Source organism: Panicum hallii, chromosome 9, assembly GCF_002211085.1.
Source record: "Panicum hallii strain FIL2 chromosome 9, PHallii_v3.1, whole genome shotgun sequence".
In the NCBI taxonomy this organism is placed as follows: Eukaryota; Viridiplantae; Streptophyta; class Magnoliopsida; order Poales; family Poaceae; genus Panicum; species Panicum hallii.
In genome coordinates this window covers 12,901,265-12,912,761 of record NC_038050.1, presented here as the reverse complement: position 1 = coordinate 12,912,761, position 11,497 = coordinate 12,901,265, and the positions used below count along the sequence as shown (strand labels likewise).

Here is an 11,497-nt window from a genome sequence, read left to right as displayed (position 1 = left end):
TCTAGTTGTTTATTGGATCAATAGTTCACTAGTGTAGTGGATGCTCTAGAGTAAGATCGATTCTAGACTTAGTAAATGATGGTATAGACGTGGTGTCTAGATCATACTTTACCTATTGGTTGTGGTATATCTCATAGTTAGATGAGGTAGGTAGCAGGTGGTGACAGCCTTGTCTATCCAGCATAACCCTCCCTATTCGGGTATATCCTAGTGCTGTATTACCGGAGCTCACCAGGTTTTGTCATGTGGGAAGCCAGTAGCCCAACGTGAACAACTAGGACAAATCTATCTTACCTTTGATTCTTAGTCTTAGGAATCCTCTCTAGCCCTTTCCTCTATCCAATGTGGTGTCCTTGGATGAACCTGAGCCTTAGATAATATACACACATTCCTCAGTGGATACGATACTCTAGAATACTCCTGGGTAAAAGCTACAACGGTATCTATGCGCTCGCAGATTAATTTATGATCGTAAAATACCCAACAAGCTTTCTGGCGCCGTGGTCGGGGAACGGTTGCTATATTCTCTCCGGACCTAGTTCGCCCTCATATCCTTTTCTTTTCTTTGATTGTATCTCTACGCCCGCTATCCATGGAGAAGCCATCAATTCAACAGCTCTCTACCTCAAAGGGCGAGTTCAATGAGCCATCACAATCTTTGAAACAAATGCCTTCATCTGGCTACAAACTCCGTCCTGGCTTTATAGCCATGGTTCGGAATCAACCCTTCTTCGAAACAATTAACGAAGTTCCTATGATCATTTGCAAGAGTTCGAGGAACTGTGTTCGTGCTTGGTAATCCCAAGCATGACACAGGAAACCTTATGGTGGAAGTTGTTTCCTTTCTCTCTCATAGAGATGGCAGAGCAATGGTACACCCGCACGATGCGGAGTATGAGCGGTGATTGAGAAGAACTTCGAGTTGACTTTTGTTATTCATTCTCCCTTACGGAACGCATAGACTCTCTACCGATTGACATCCTCGACTTTGAGCAATTAGAGAAGGAGTCGATAGGTGCAGCATGGGCAAGAGCTTGGGCCGCCCCCTCCACCCCCAGCACTAACTACTTTGTGTTCAGAGCCGACCGGGCTGCGGCAAGCTCCTGCTCGGCAATGGTCGTGCGGTCACGCTCGTGAAGTTCCGACGCCCAGGCGGCTTCCAGTTCGTAGGCCAACTCCCCGACCCGTCACTACGCCACCGCTTCCTGCCCCAGTCGGGCGCGCTCCTCCCGAAGGAACCGGGACTTGTTCAGTGAGATCCCCTCTAGGCTCTTCAAAGCAAGAAAGTCAAAAACATCAAAACAGATCGCCCCTCATCGGTGAGAAAGATGCAAAGGGAAACCGCGAGGACTTACCCGAGCAAAGTTCGGCAGGTCGACGGACACGCTCCACCGAGCGGCCTGATTTTCTTGAGGATCTCCACAAGCCTCGCCTCCACGGTGGTGAGGTCGTTGCGGGCCAATACTCTGCTTTGCTCGAGACGGCCCCAAAGCTCCTCCTCCTGCTGGTCACGCAGGATGAACCGAGCCTCGCCTGGCTTGCTGGGGTCGGGCTAGACCCACTCACCGACTGGCTAGCTCACAGATTCGGGCGGCCTGGAGGCCAGGACCATCGACCGATCCTAGTTCCCCTCCAGTTCCACCTACAGCACTAGAGGATCTCCCATCTGGTCGAGGTGCTTGTCTCCTCGAGTCTGGGCCTCCTCAGGCTCGACAAGCAGCCCAGTCTCGGTCTCCACGTCCACAAGCGCTGGAGTGGCTCCCAGATTCCCCTCCAGCTCGAGCTGCGTGGGTGAACCGAGCACCCATCCGCTTGGGGACATGGGGGCCATGATCTTCTTCCCCCTTCCCACTCCCGGCAGAGGGGGTATTGCCACATTCACCTCAGCGCCGGGCTGTGCGGGGATCGCCGTCATCACCGCCGGCCCGCTCGTAGAGGCCACTTCCCGCCCCCTCCTCGGGTCAGAGTGACCAGCGCCGGGTTAGGCCTCCATGACACTAGTTCGACGCCAGGCTGAAGGCCAGTCGACATCAAGGCGCTGCAAGGAAAAGTAGAATAAACAAAACCATCTGAAACGGGGTCGAAACCATAAGATGATTCCCTCACCTCGAAGTCTGGCTGATGGAAGGGAGACCGAAGCCTCTGAAGCTCCAAACACCCATTAGGAGCCGCGAGCCTAGCTCCGTCACTCCAACCATGGCAGGAACCGATCGTGCTGGTCCTCGACTGACTTGTGGAGCACCTCGGTCGGCGCCCCCGGTCGAGGAGCCTTGCGCGGCCCCCTCCTAGCCTTTGGACAGGGCAACCATGCCTGCTGCCTCCATTCGCGATGCTGATCGGGCGCGCGCCCCTATCTCATCCTCGCGCTGCTCTGCGTGCACCACCGGTGGAGGCGACCCCTACAGTTCCTTCGAGTGATGTTCCACTCGGGCCCGCTTCACCTCCCCCGCCTGTGCCACGTCCTTGTTGGCTGCGCGCTTCCTCACTCCAGGGCGCTGGAGGACGTCCTAGAGCCCTAGGTGGTCCCCGTTGTCGTGGTGCCATGGGGCGCTACCACAAACATGGAGTCATCCTCGTGCTTCAACTCTACCTCCTCCGACTATTCCTCACTGTCAGAGTCGGTTGAGGGCTCCGACTGGAGCTCCTCCTGAATGGCGTCGCGATCCTCCCCCATCCGGACCCAACATGCAATCTCCATCTCCCTCTTCAATCTCCTCTCAGCCTTTTGGCTTTCTTCTTTTTTCTAGCTTGGGAAGCCTCTACTTAAGCGGCCTGCTTGGCCGCGCCCTCCACCCCCTTTGAGAGGTGGGGGCAGGACTGGGGACGAACGAGCCCTTGAGAAATGAGGCAATGTCAAAACACGATCAGAGGCCCGAAGGACAACGGTAAGAAGAAGAGAAGAAAAGCTTACCAAATTCGGAGGGTGCTCCTTCTCGAAGGCTGATAGACCGCCGACGACCCGCTGGTTCCCCACCTTGAGGACCATCTCGAGCCACGACCACACCTCATCATCGGACACCGCCTCCTGCAACACCAGGTCGGGATCTGTGCGGCCGGAGTATTCCCTCATCTTGGTCGTGCTCTTGGCTACAAGGATGACCTAGCAGAACAAAATGGTGCCGAAAAGCCGCACCCTGTCAAGGCCCTCCGCGACGCGATCCTTCAGCTTCACCTCAATAAATCCCACGCACTCCTTCTCCACGGTAGGAGGCCCCCATGTCTAGCTCTTCTTCCTCTCGGGATGCCCCCTTCCCCCTGAAAGAATCTTAGTGATGCCTAGGGGGTGAATAGGCGTACCTGAAAAATCTAAAAAATTCTTCACAACAATTAATGTGTCGAAACTTCCAACACTGGACCAGAGCTTCCGACAAAACTAAAGTTCTTATACGAAATTCAAAATTAAACTTGAAACTGCAGAACCTGGCTGAATCAAAAGTTGCACAATGATACTAGGAGACTTCTACAGGTGATCTTTGCAAGCACAACAACTTGAGTACGTAGATCAGCACAAAACAATCTCTAGGTCAATAGGAACTAAATAAATGCAATAACCACAAGACACAAGAGATTTATTCTCGAAGTTCACTTCCACTAAGGAAGCTACGTCTCCGTTGAGGAGCTCACAAAGAGCCGGGTCCTCCACTAACCCTTTACCACACTCAATCAACCACAAAGGAGGATTGAGTCACTTACTATAAAATCCAAAAAGGATAGGGTAATACAAACTTACTGGGGCGCACACACACGAGAGGACGCTCCATGGGCGACACCAAACCGTCTAAAAGCAAGCTTCAAAAGTAACAAACATGAATCAAAGGATGAAGATGCTTAGTGCTCTTGAGATGAACTTAGTTGCCCTTTCACTTAAAATGTTGAGTCTCACACCTCACACCTCAATCTTGCTCTCACTCAAGCCCTAACTCAAATCAACTAAAGGATTAGCTCAATGAGGGATTGGGGAGGAGTAGTAAATGCTGCTGGAGGTGTTTGTCTCAGGTTGGGTTAGCAGCAAGCGAAGGAGGGGCTGAGGGGGTATAAATACCCAAGCCCCAAAAATTAGTCATTAGTGCACTAGTTAAGTGATTGTCGGAACTTCAGACCAATTAAAAACAACTGGCCGAGGACCCCTCATCGGAAGAATCCAGCTTCTTTCGACAAGTGTCGGAACTTCCGACACACACTGAAACAATTAGTGTGTGATTTTGTGTCTCTCCTTGATGGTTAGCATCTCAAATAAGCACTTTGACACCTTCAGTGCTATCCATTCACATCTCTCTTAATAGTACGGTATTTCCTAAACTCAAATTCAAAATATAAAATAAGTAAGGATCTTCTTTTAAGTCCAACACCATCCTTTAAGCAAATTGGCGTCTTTTCTTGCTCTTATTCATTTCGTTGAATTTTGACCTGTCCAGAACTCCATAAAGTCATTAGCTCCTTAATGGGTCGTGTCCTCATTCCATACTCGCGTTTAAATCGCTTGATTTTCATAAATGCATCCAAGCCAAAAAGGGCGCAAAAAGTGTGCTGACGGATCCCGACTCGGGAACCTGACCGACCGAGGTTTGAAGGCCAGTCCATGGAGGACTCGAGGCCGCCTCGCATCAAAAAAAGCCAGGGAGAAAACGTAGATGAGCCCCAGCGGCCCTCGCCCGACCTGCTTAGGCAGCGATTCAGATCATCTCAACCTTCTCGTCCGATACAGACCTCGAGCCATGCCCACAGAATCTCCATCGAGGAGAGGCTAGCGTACCACCTGAGTCGGTCGGATGACTCGAGCATCTGCCGAGAGGCGGGTCATGGAGTAGTGGAATGCCACCTGCAACCTATGCCAACCTCATCACGAATGACGGACCCGGATTCCACTCGGACGCCCGAAATTTTGCCCGGGCACACCTGTTAGGAGCTCACCGAGCCCGTGAATCGAGCCATCAAGGCAAGTGACACCGGCTCAACCCCTCCGGTCGCGGAGACCGCGGACGGGGTCACCTCCAAGCGCGTATGCACACGTCGCCGCTAGCGGCACCGCCTTCCTTGATGGCAAAGCCGTGGCGAGTCGGGGTACCGCGTTTCCACTCGGAGGACAAAACTCCAGCCCCCGACCGGACTTGCGGTCAGGCGCGTCAGATACAATGCACTCCAGAATAAACGCGCTTTATTTCCAGCAAATAAATATTACAAAGTACAGTCGTTCCATGGCCGTTACAAAGTACAAAATCCCATTACCACCACAAGGGTGGTAACACTGGAAGCCTCGAGTAGGGCTGCTACAAGTGCGGGAAGACTGGGAGGAGCATCTTTCTCGCAAGCCTTCTTCTTGCACCCCCTTCCTCAAGGGCAACTTGGCAAAGGATGACGACGAGCAGTCCATCTGCCGCCGCCACTAACCGAACTACCTCGCCATCTCGTATGACAACGAGGAGCTCTTCCCCATCTCCAGTCGCCTAGGAAGGACAGCCTCCACATAAAGCGAACTGGGATTGAGGAACATGGGGAAGCCGAACCCACTTAAGGCCCAGGCAGTCCCCGCAGGCACGCACCACAACAGGAAGGAACGAGGAGTTCCTCCCTGTTTGCAGACCCGGCCGGCGGAAGCACTTACACATCCTCCGCCAGGAGCCGATGTTCCCCCATGGTCGCCAAAGGCGCTTGGGGAAATTGCGTCGACTGCTCGACGGAGATGGTGGCCTGCCTGCGCACCCGCTCCCCTTGATCATCCGAGTGAAACGCTCAGAGGACTGAGCTTAGGAAAGGCCCAGGTGTACGATGTCGCCCGCGAGCTATCCCCTGCCGCTCGCACGCATTCTTCTAGCACCAGATGCTGAAAGGAACCATCGGCTCCGTCAGGAGGACGCACACGGGCTGAGAGCAGCTCCATTATACAAGACTAGGCTCACCCATGACTCAGGTTTTGGATGAGTTCAAAAGACATGGCCCTGAAGGCCTCCATTTATAGCCGCTCGGGAACTTCCGTGTCCCGCGAGCCAGCTTCGCCGCGTGCCACGCAGCTACGCCTCAAAAGGATGGAAATCCTCACCGGGGAAACAGGGAGGAACCCCTCTGCGGTGGGTCGATGTGACGGATCAGACAGACCTCGATATCTCGCACCAAAAGTGGATAGCTGGTGCCGTTGTGGCTCATTCACTACGCGGGCAGATCACAACAATCCCCAATTGACCCGTTGTAACAAGAAGGAGTATATCGAATGTTGTGCCTCCCTGCGGCTGAGGCAACATGACGTGACTTCTCACTCTAAGCAAAAACACGGCACTGCGAAAATAGTGCCTTCACGATTAAGCCGCTCGGGGGCCTCTGACGGGTCCAGGGACCTGGGGTCCCCCAGTGGACCCACTTTCTGCTAGCGTCCCGACTAGCCCAAAAGGGCTCCTGGACCGAACGCTTGACCTCATATGCCGCGACTCCGCTCAGGCTGCACTGGCAGGTGGTTCCGACCAATTGGCCGGGACCAGCCTCGACCCACGTCCCCGACCGAAGGGACAACCAGGGTCTAGGTCCGTACCATGGTATTGATCAAAGACGCCGACCGGACTCTGTCGTACACGTGTCGCGGACCCCGACCGACGAGGTCAGGGACTAGCCAGACCCTGCGCACTGGCGGTCCCCGGGAGCAGGTGCTAAGGATAAGAGCAAACACTGGAGTCAACTTGCCGTACAGGGCCAACCACTCCCTCCACAGGGTTACAGTCTCCCTTGCTGCCACAGTAGGAGGACACTATTCCACCTGCCCGTCCTCGTGATGGGACGGGGCGTAACGTCATCACGATACGGATACGGCGAAACCGCCTCCATTACGACGGAGTGACAGGGTGTAGCGCCGAGGAAGGAGCGTGACTGCCATGCCATACTTATCGGCACACGTCCCCTCAACCCACCCCCACACCCCCGACAGACAAAGCACGAGGCATAGGGACAGAACAAGACTACCACTCTGTGACACAGGACTTGGGCGGTAGCCTCCCAAGGACTCCGACTGACGGAGTTGGCGGTCCCGACTGACAGAGCTGACGCCCCCGACCGACAGGGCAAGGAAACCCTCTCTCTCTTTCTCTGTTTCTCTCGATATACCAGTCCCCCTGTAAGGAAGGCCCTCTTGACTATAAAAGGGAGGGTCAGCCGCCTAGAAAAGGGGACCGAAATCTAAGAGATTCATCCACCACTCAAAAGCTTGTAACTTCCCAAACTCTCACGAGCACCCGGGCTCAAGCAATACATCCGTCCGACCCCCGACTGGACGTAGGGCAAGATTGCCTGAACCAGGGCTCAAGCAATACATTCGACCGACCCTCGGCTAGACGTAGTGAAAGATTGCATGAACCGGTATAAATCTTAAGTTATTATGTGCTAGACCATTTCCGATCACGACGAGCGACGTACACTTCAAGTAGATTTAGCTGCCAGCCATTTTCCAAACCGACATATAATTACTATAGAAATTTACTTGGGGTGAAGTGAGCTGGCCCGTACATGCTGGAGCACGCCCAGCACGGGCCCTGGCTCTGCACCTGTTTGGGCAAATTAGCTGGCTGAGGAAATGGAGACAATGCATTGTGCTATGTATTTGATTGGATGTGCGGTTTTAAGTTTGACAGGCTACGCTCGGAAATAGTTAGGGCTTCGTTAGCATGAGTTTTTTTTAACGGTAGAAGGGAGAAGATATATAAAGCGTCCGCGCCAACATCCGTTTAGTATTGCAAGGATAGTATTTCCCGCCTTTTCTTAAGCTACTTTCATTGGTGGATTTCGAAGTGTATTAATTTTGTCGGTTCGTCTAGTTTGACGCATTGAGTCATACATACTTGTTGGCGCTCAAACACGCAAGGAGTTATATTACCTAATATGCATATGCTACATCATTCCTTTTGCTCCGCATGTCACTCTTATGTATTGTGTGTATGTATCTTGCTCCTAGATAGAAGACCAACTCCAAACAATTTTTTGAATATAATTCCCGGTGGACATCCCACATGCCACGCTGTCCCCATATCAATCTTAGTTATGGCATTGACCAAGTTGAAGTTATGCAATAAGTTCGAACCACAAGTTTTTTGTTCAAAGTTAATATATTTATTCAAATATTTGAAGTTGTTTGAATTGAGCTCTTAGACCTAATATTATTGTCAACATTTTTAGTCCAAACTTGCAACCACAAGTTGAGTTTTCTTGTGTATGATTGGAGTACAAACTAAATTACTGTGTCCAAGGTCAAATTTATGAGTTTAATGGGCATCCATTGTATGCGCCTAAATCATATAATTATCTTACGAAAGAACAAAGATATAACATGTACATTTGACACAAGGTCAGCATTATACTGTTGTATATACCAGTGTATTAATAAAATTCAACTTTGAGATTTCTATATTTTTACATAGCGGGTACAACCCGCATCATGGTCCTATATACATGGCATTCTTACACAAGTTGTTTCATGAATGTAGACAATACATTTGTCGCGAATATTATTTAACATGTGTATTTTTTTATTATAATAGTTGTTCAAAGTGATAAAAATACACAAAATCTTTGAGAAGATATTTTCTAGCTAAGAAGATCTTAAGGATTTAATAAGTGTCCTCCAAATATCTTTTAAATATCTTTTAGTACTGTAAAGCTTTCAAAATTAGCTTTATCAAATATTAAACTACTATGAGGTTCACATGCACGACGACAATATATCTCCAAATCTCTACACACGAATTTCGGGCTCAAACTGGACAAACCTATAGCGCCACGTCGCCGGTTTAACCCGCGAACCGTCGGATCCAGCCAGCTCACAAGATGTACCGTCCGATGCGGATCAGTTTGGGTCTCTCGCCAAACCCGCTGCTCGCGAATCCTCGCGAACCCGCTCGCCAAGGATCTCATCCATTTCCCCTGCCTTCCACTCTCCGCTTGCCGCGCCACCCGCCGGCTCCGTCTGCTCAGCCGCAAGCGTCATCCCCCCTCGCCTCCCTTCGCCGGCGACCTCGTCTGGGCTCAAGTAGTCTGCCCAAGCCGCCAGCGTCGTTCCCTTTCGCCTTTGCTACTCGCGCCTCCCTTCGCTAGCGACCTCGTCCGAGTTCAAGTAGTCTGCGCACCGAGGGTATGGAGCAGGGGTCAAACAGCGCGTTCTGGGCCACCTCCGCGTCGAGCCGCAGCGCCTCGTCGGCGTTGGCTACGGCGTGTGGCAGAGAGTGCGAGGAGGATACTGAAGTCCATGCCGACTTCGATTCGGCCATTGCCGCGACCTGATGGGCTCAAAACGCGGCTGCTGGTTGCACTGCTACAGCAAGATTTGCCACCGCCGCCAGTTCCAAGCGAGCACGTACCTCTCCCCATCCACTGCCTCAAGGAAGAAGGGCCCTCCGTCTAATCTGAAGTTCTGGACTACCATCGCCGGTTTAGCTGCGCCCATCCGCACAACCAGCAGGATATATTAGCGAGGTAACATCATAAGCTTTCCCTTGATTCAATTTAGATTGGACTGACTTTTATTTCATGAATTTTTCGATTTTGGCAGGCATGCAGTCCTGAGATTGCAACTTTATACAATAGTTCAATGCTTTTTGTATAATCTAACTAGAGTAAGATAATTGTGCAACCAGAATGTACCTTGTGTAACTCCGCTTAAATGCGAAACACAATCACTTAGAAGATAGCCACAGAAATATGCAAATTCTGAATAGACATTCAGTTTTCCCCCATTAATAATTAGACAACATTTGACATCTCTGTTAGTTATAGTAAATAAGCATACCTTCGGATGGTTCTTATACAAGGTAATTATAATTCAGGATACAAAATAAACCCTCATGCTGTTATCCTTTATCTTACAGAAAAGAAACAGTCGTCAGCATATCAATATCATACGTCGTAATAGGCAATTTATTTTACTACCTTCAATTTTTTGTGGCGTCTTATCAAATTAGTACAAATCAGAACATCCAATTGATTACTTGGCACAAGTCAGCATCATGATTTATGACAAGGACCTGTTCAAACTATCTCTGAACTTTCCTTATTGCTTTCCGTATATGCTAGGTTCTGAATAAGTCAACTAATTTCTCATATATCTCTGGGCGCCACCGAGGTGGTATCCTCTGTAGACATGTTTAAGATTTTAGTGATAGATGCTAATATTTGGTAACTCTGCAAATGTCATTTCATGGCACCTCCTATCCATATATGAATCAGCCTTTCTAAAGTGTAGGGATGAAAAATAAAACAAGCCTTTCTAAGGGGTAACAGCTGAGAAATGAACTGGGCATACTTCATCTTCCAATGTATGTATATATGTTTTGTATAGTGCAAATGAAATCCAAGTTCCGACTCCCAGGTCGAGAACAAAATGTAGTGTTTACATGTTCATCTATCTGCTTGTACTCTAAAATTTAAGAATACAAGTTGTGAACTACACTTTCTTTTATTCGGTAATTCTGAATCAGTTGATTTGGGGATTACATTTTCTTGCATCCAATAATCCTGAATCAATTGAGTTCTTATATGAAAATGGTGTATCAACAGTTCCAGAAACTGACAGGACAATTTACTTTTCATATTCCCTTTCTCAAATGATGAAATTTTAAATGACTTGGTGACTGAAGGCGTAAACCATTTATTTATATTGTGAAATCCATTTCTGTTGATGCATCTATCAACATTATTATTTAATCTCTTATATGTTATTTCACTATACATACACATTAACTGAACATCCAATAAAACTTTGTAAAAAAAAGAACTACATATTCACTACTGTTACAAATCACTTGCATAGCTGTTGCTACTCTTCAATGCTCGGGGCTTATATTTGGAGAATATGAACTGCTACGTTGTTTTTTTTTATTTTTTGCAGATCCCAAATATCAGAAATCAACAAGTCAACCAGACACAAGGAGAGAAAAAGGAAAATAAAGGTAAGAACTCATTTCCTTTTTAATACTTATTTCAAGTACACATACATCTGAATGACTTAATGCTACTTACATGTTTTGCTTTCCTCCAAAAGGGAAAGGCTTACTGAAATTAGCAGTAGCAGTGCGTCTTGCAATCACAAGGGCGATAGTAAAAAATCCCCAAATCTTGCTACTTGATTGTATATCCAGGCCAATCTACAGCTTCCATCAGCAAAACTTCCGGAAGAAATTGATGATCATATTACACGTTCACGTAACAAGTTGCAAGGCTGGACGATTGTCAATGGCAAGCAGAACATCCTTGCAAACCTGCGTGATCTCATCCTTCAGGGGCTACATTAGGTCTAGCATCGTTGTTCATCCAATATTGTCATATACTGTCACATCCGGTTTTTAAAATAAAACCAAATACATAACTATAACTATATAACTATATAACTATATGTATACTAGGATATATACGAGGATCAAATTCCATACACGTAATAACGTCATAGCGGAATAATGAGCAACAATGTAAAAAAAGAAACTTACAACGACTAAAAGACTATCAGATTTATACAACTTTATCTTGGAAATGA

The 11,497-nt window shown here is 48.7% G+C and overlaps 1 long non-coding RNA gene across 1 annotated transcript; it reads left to right on the top strand.

Annotated features, from left to right (window-relative positions):
* Positions 1-8,860: 8,860 nt before the first annotated feature.
* LOC112873693 lies at positions 8,861-11,176 on the top strand. Its single transcript, XR_003224806.1, has 2 exons — positions 8,861-9,444; positions 10,856-11,176. It is a non-coding gene; the product is annotated as an uncharacterized LOC112873693 (long non-coding RNA).
* Positions 11,177-11,497: the final 321 nt, after the last annotated feature.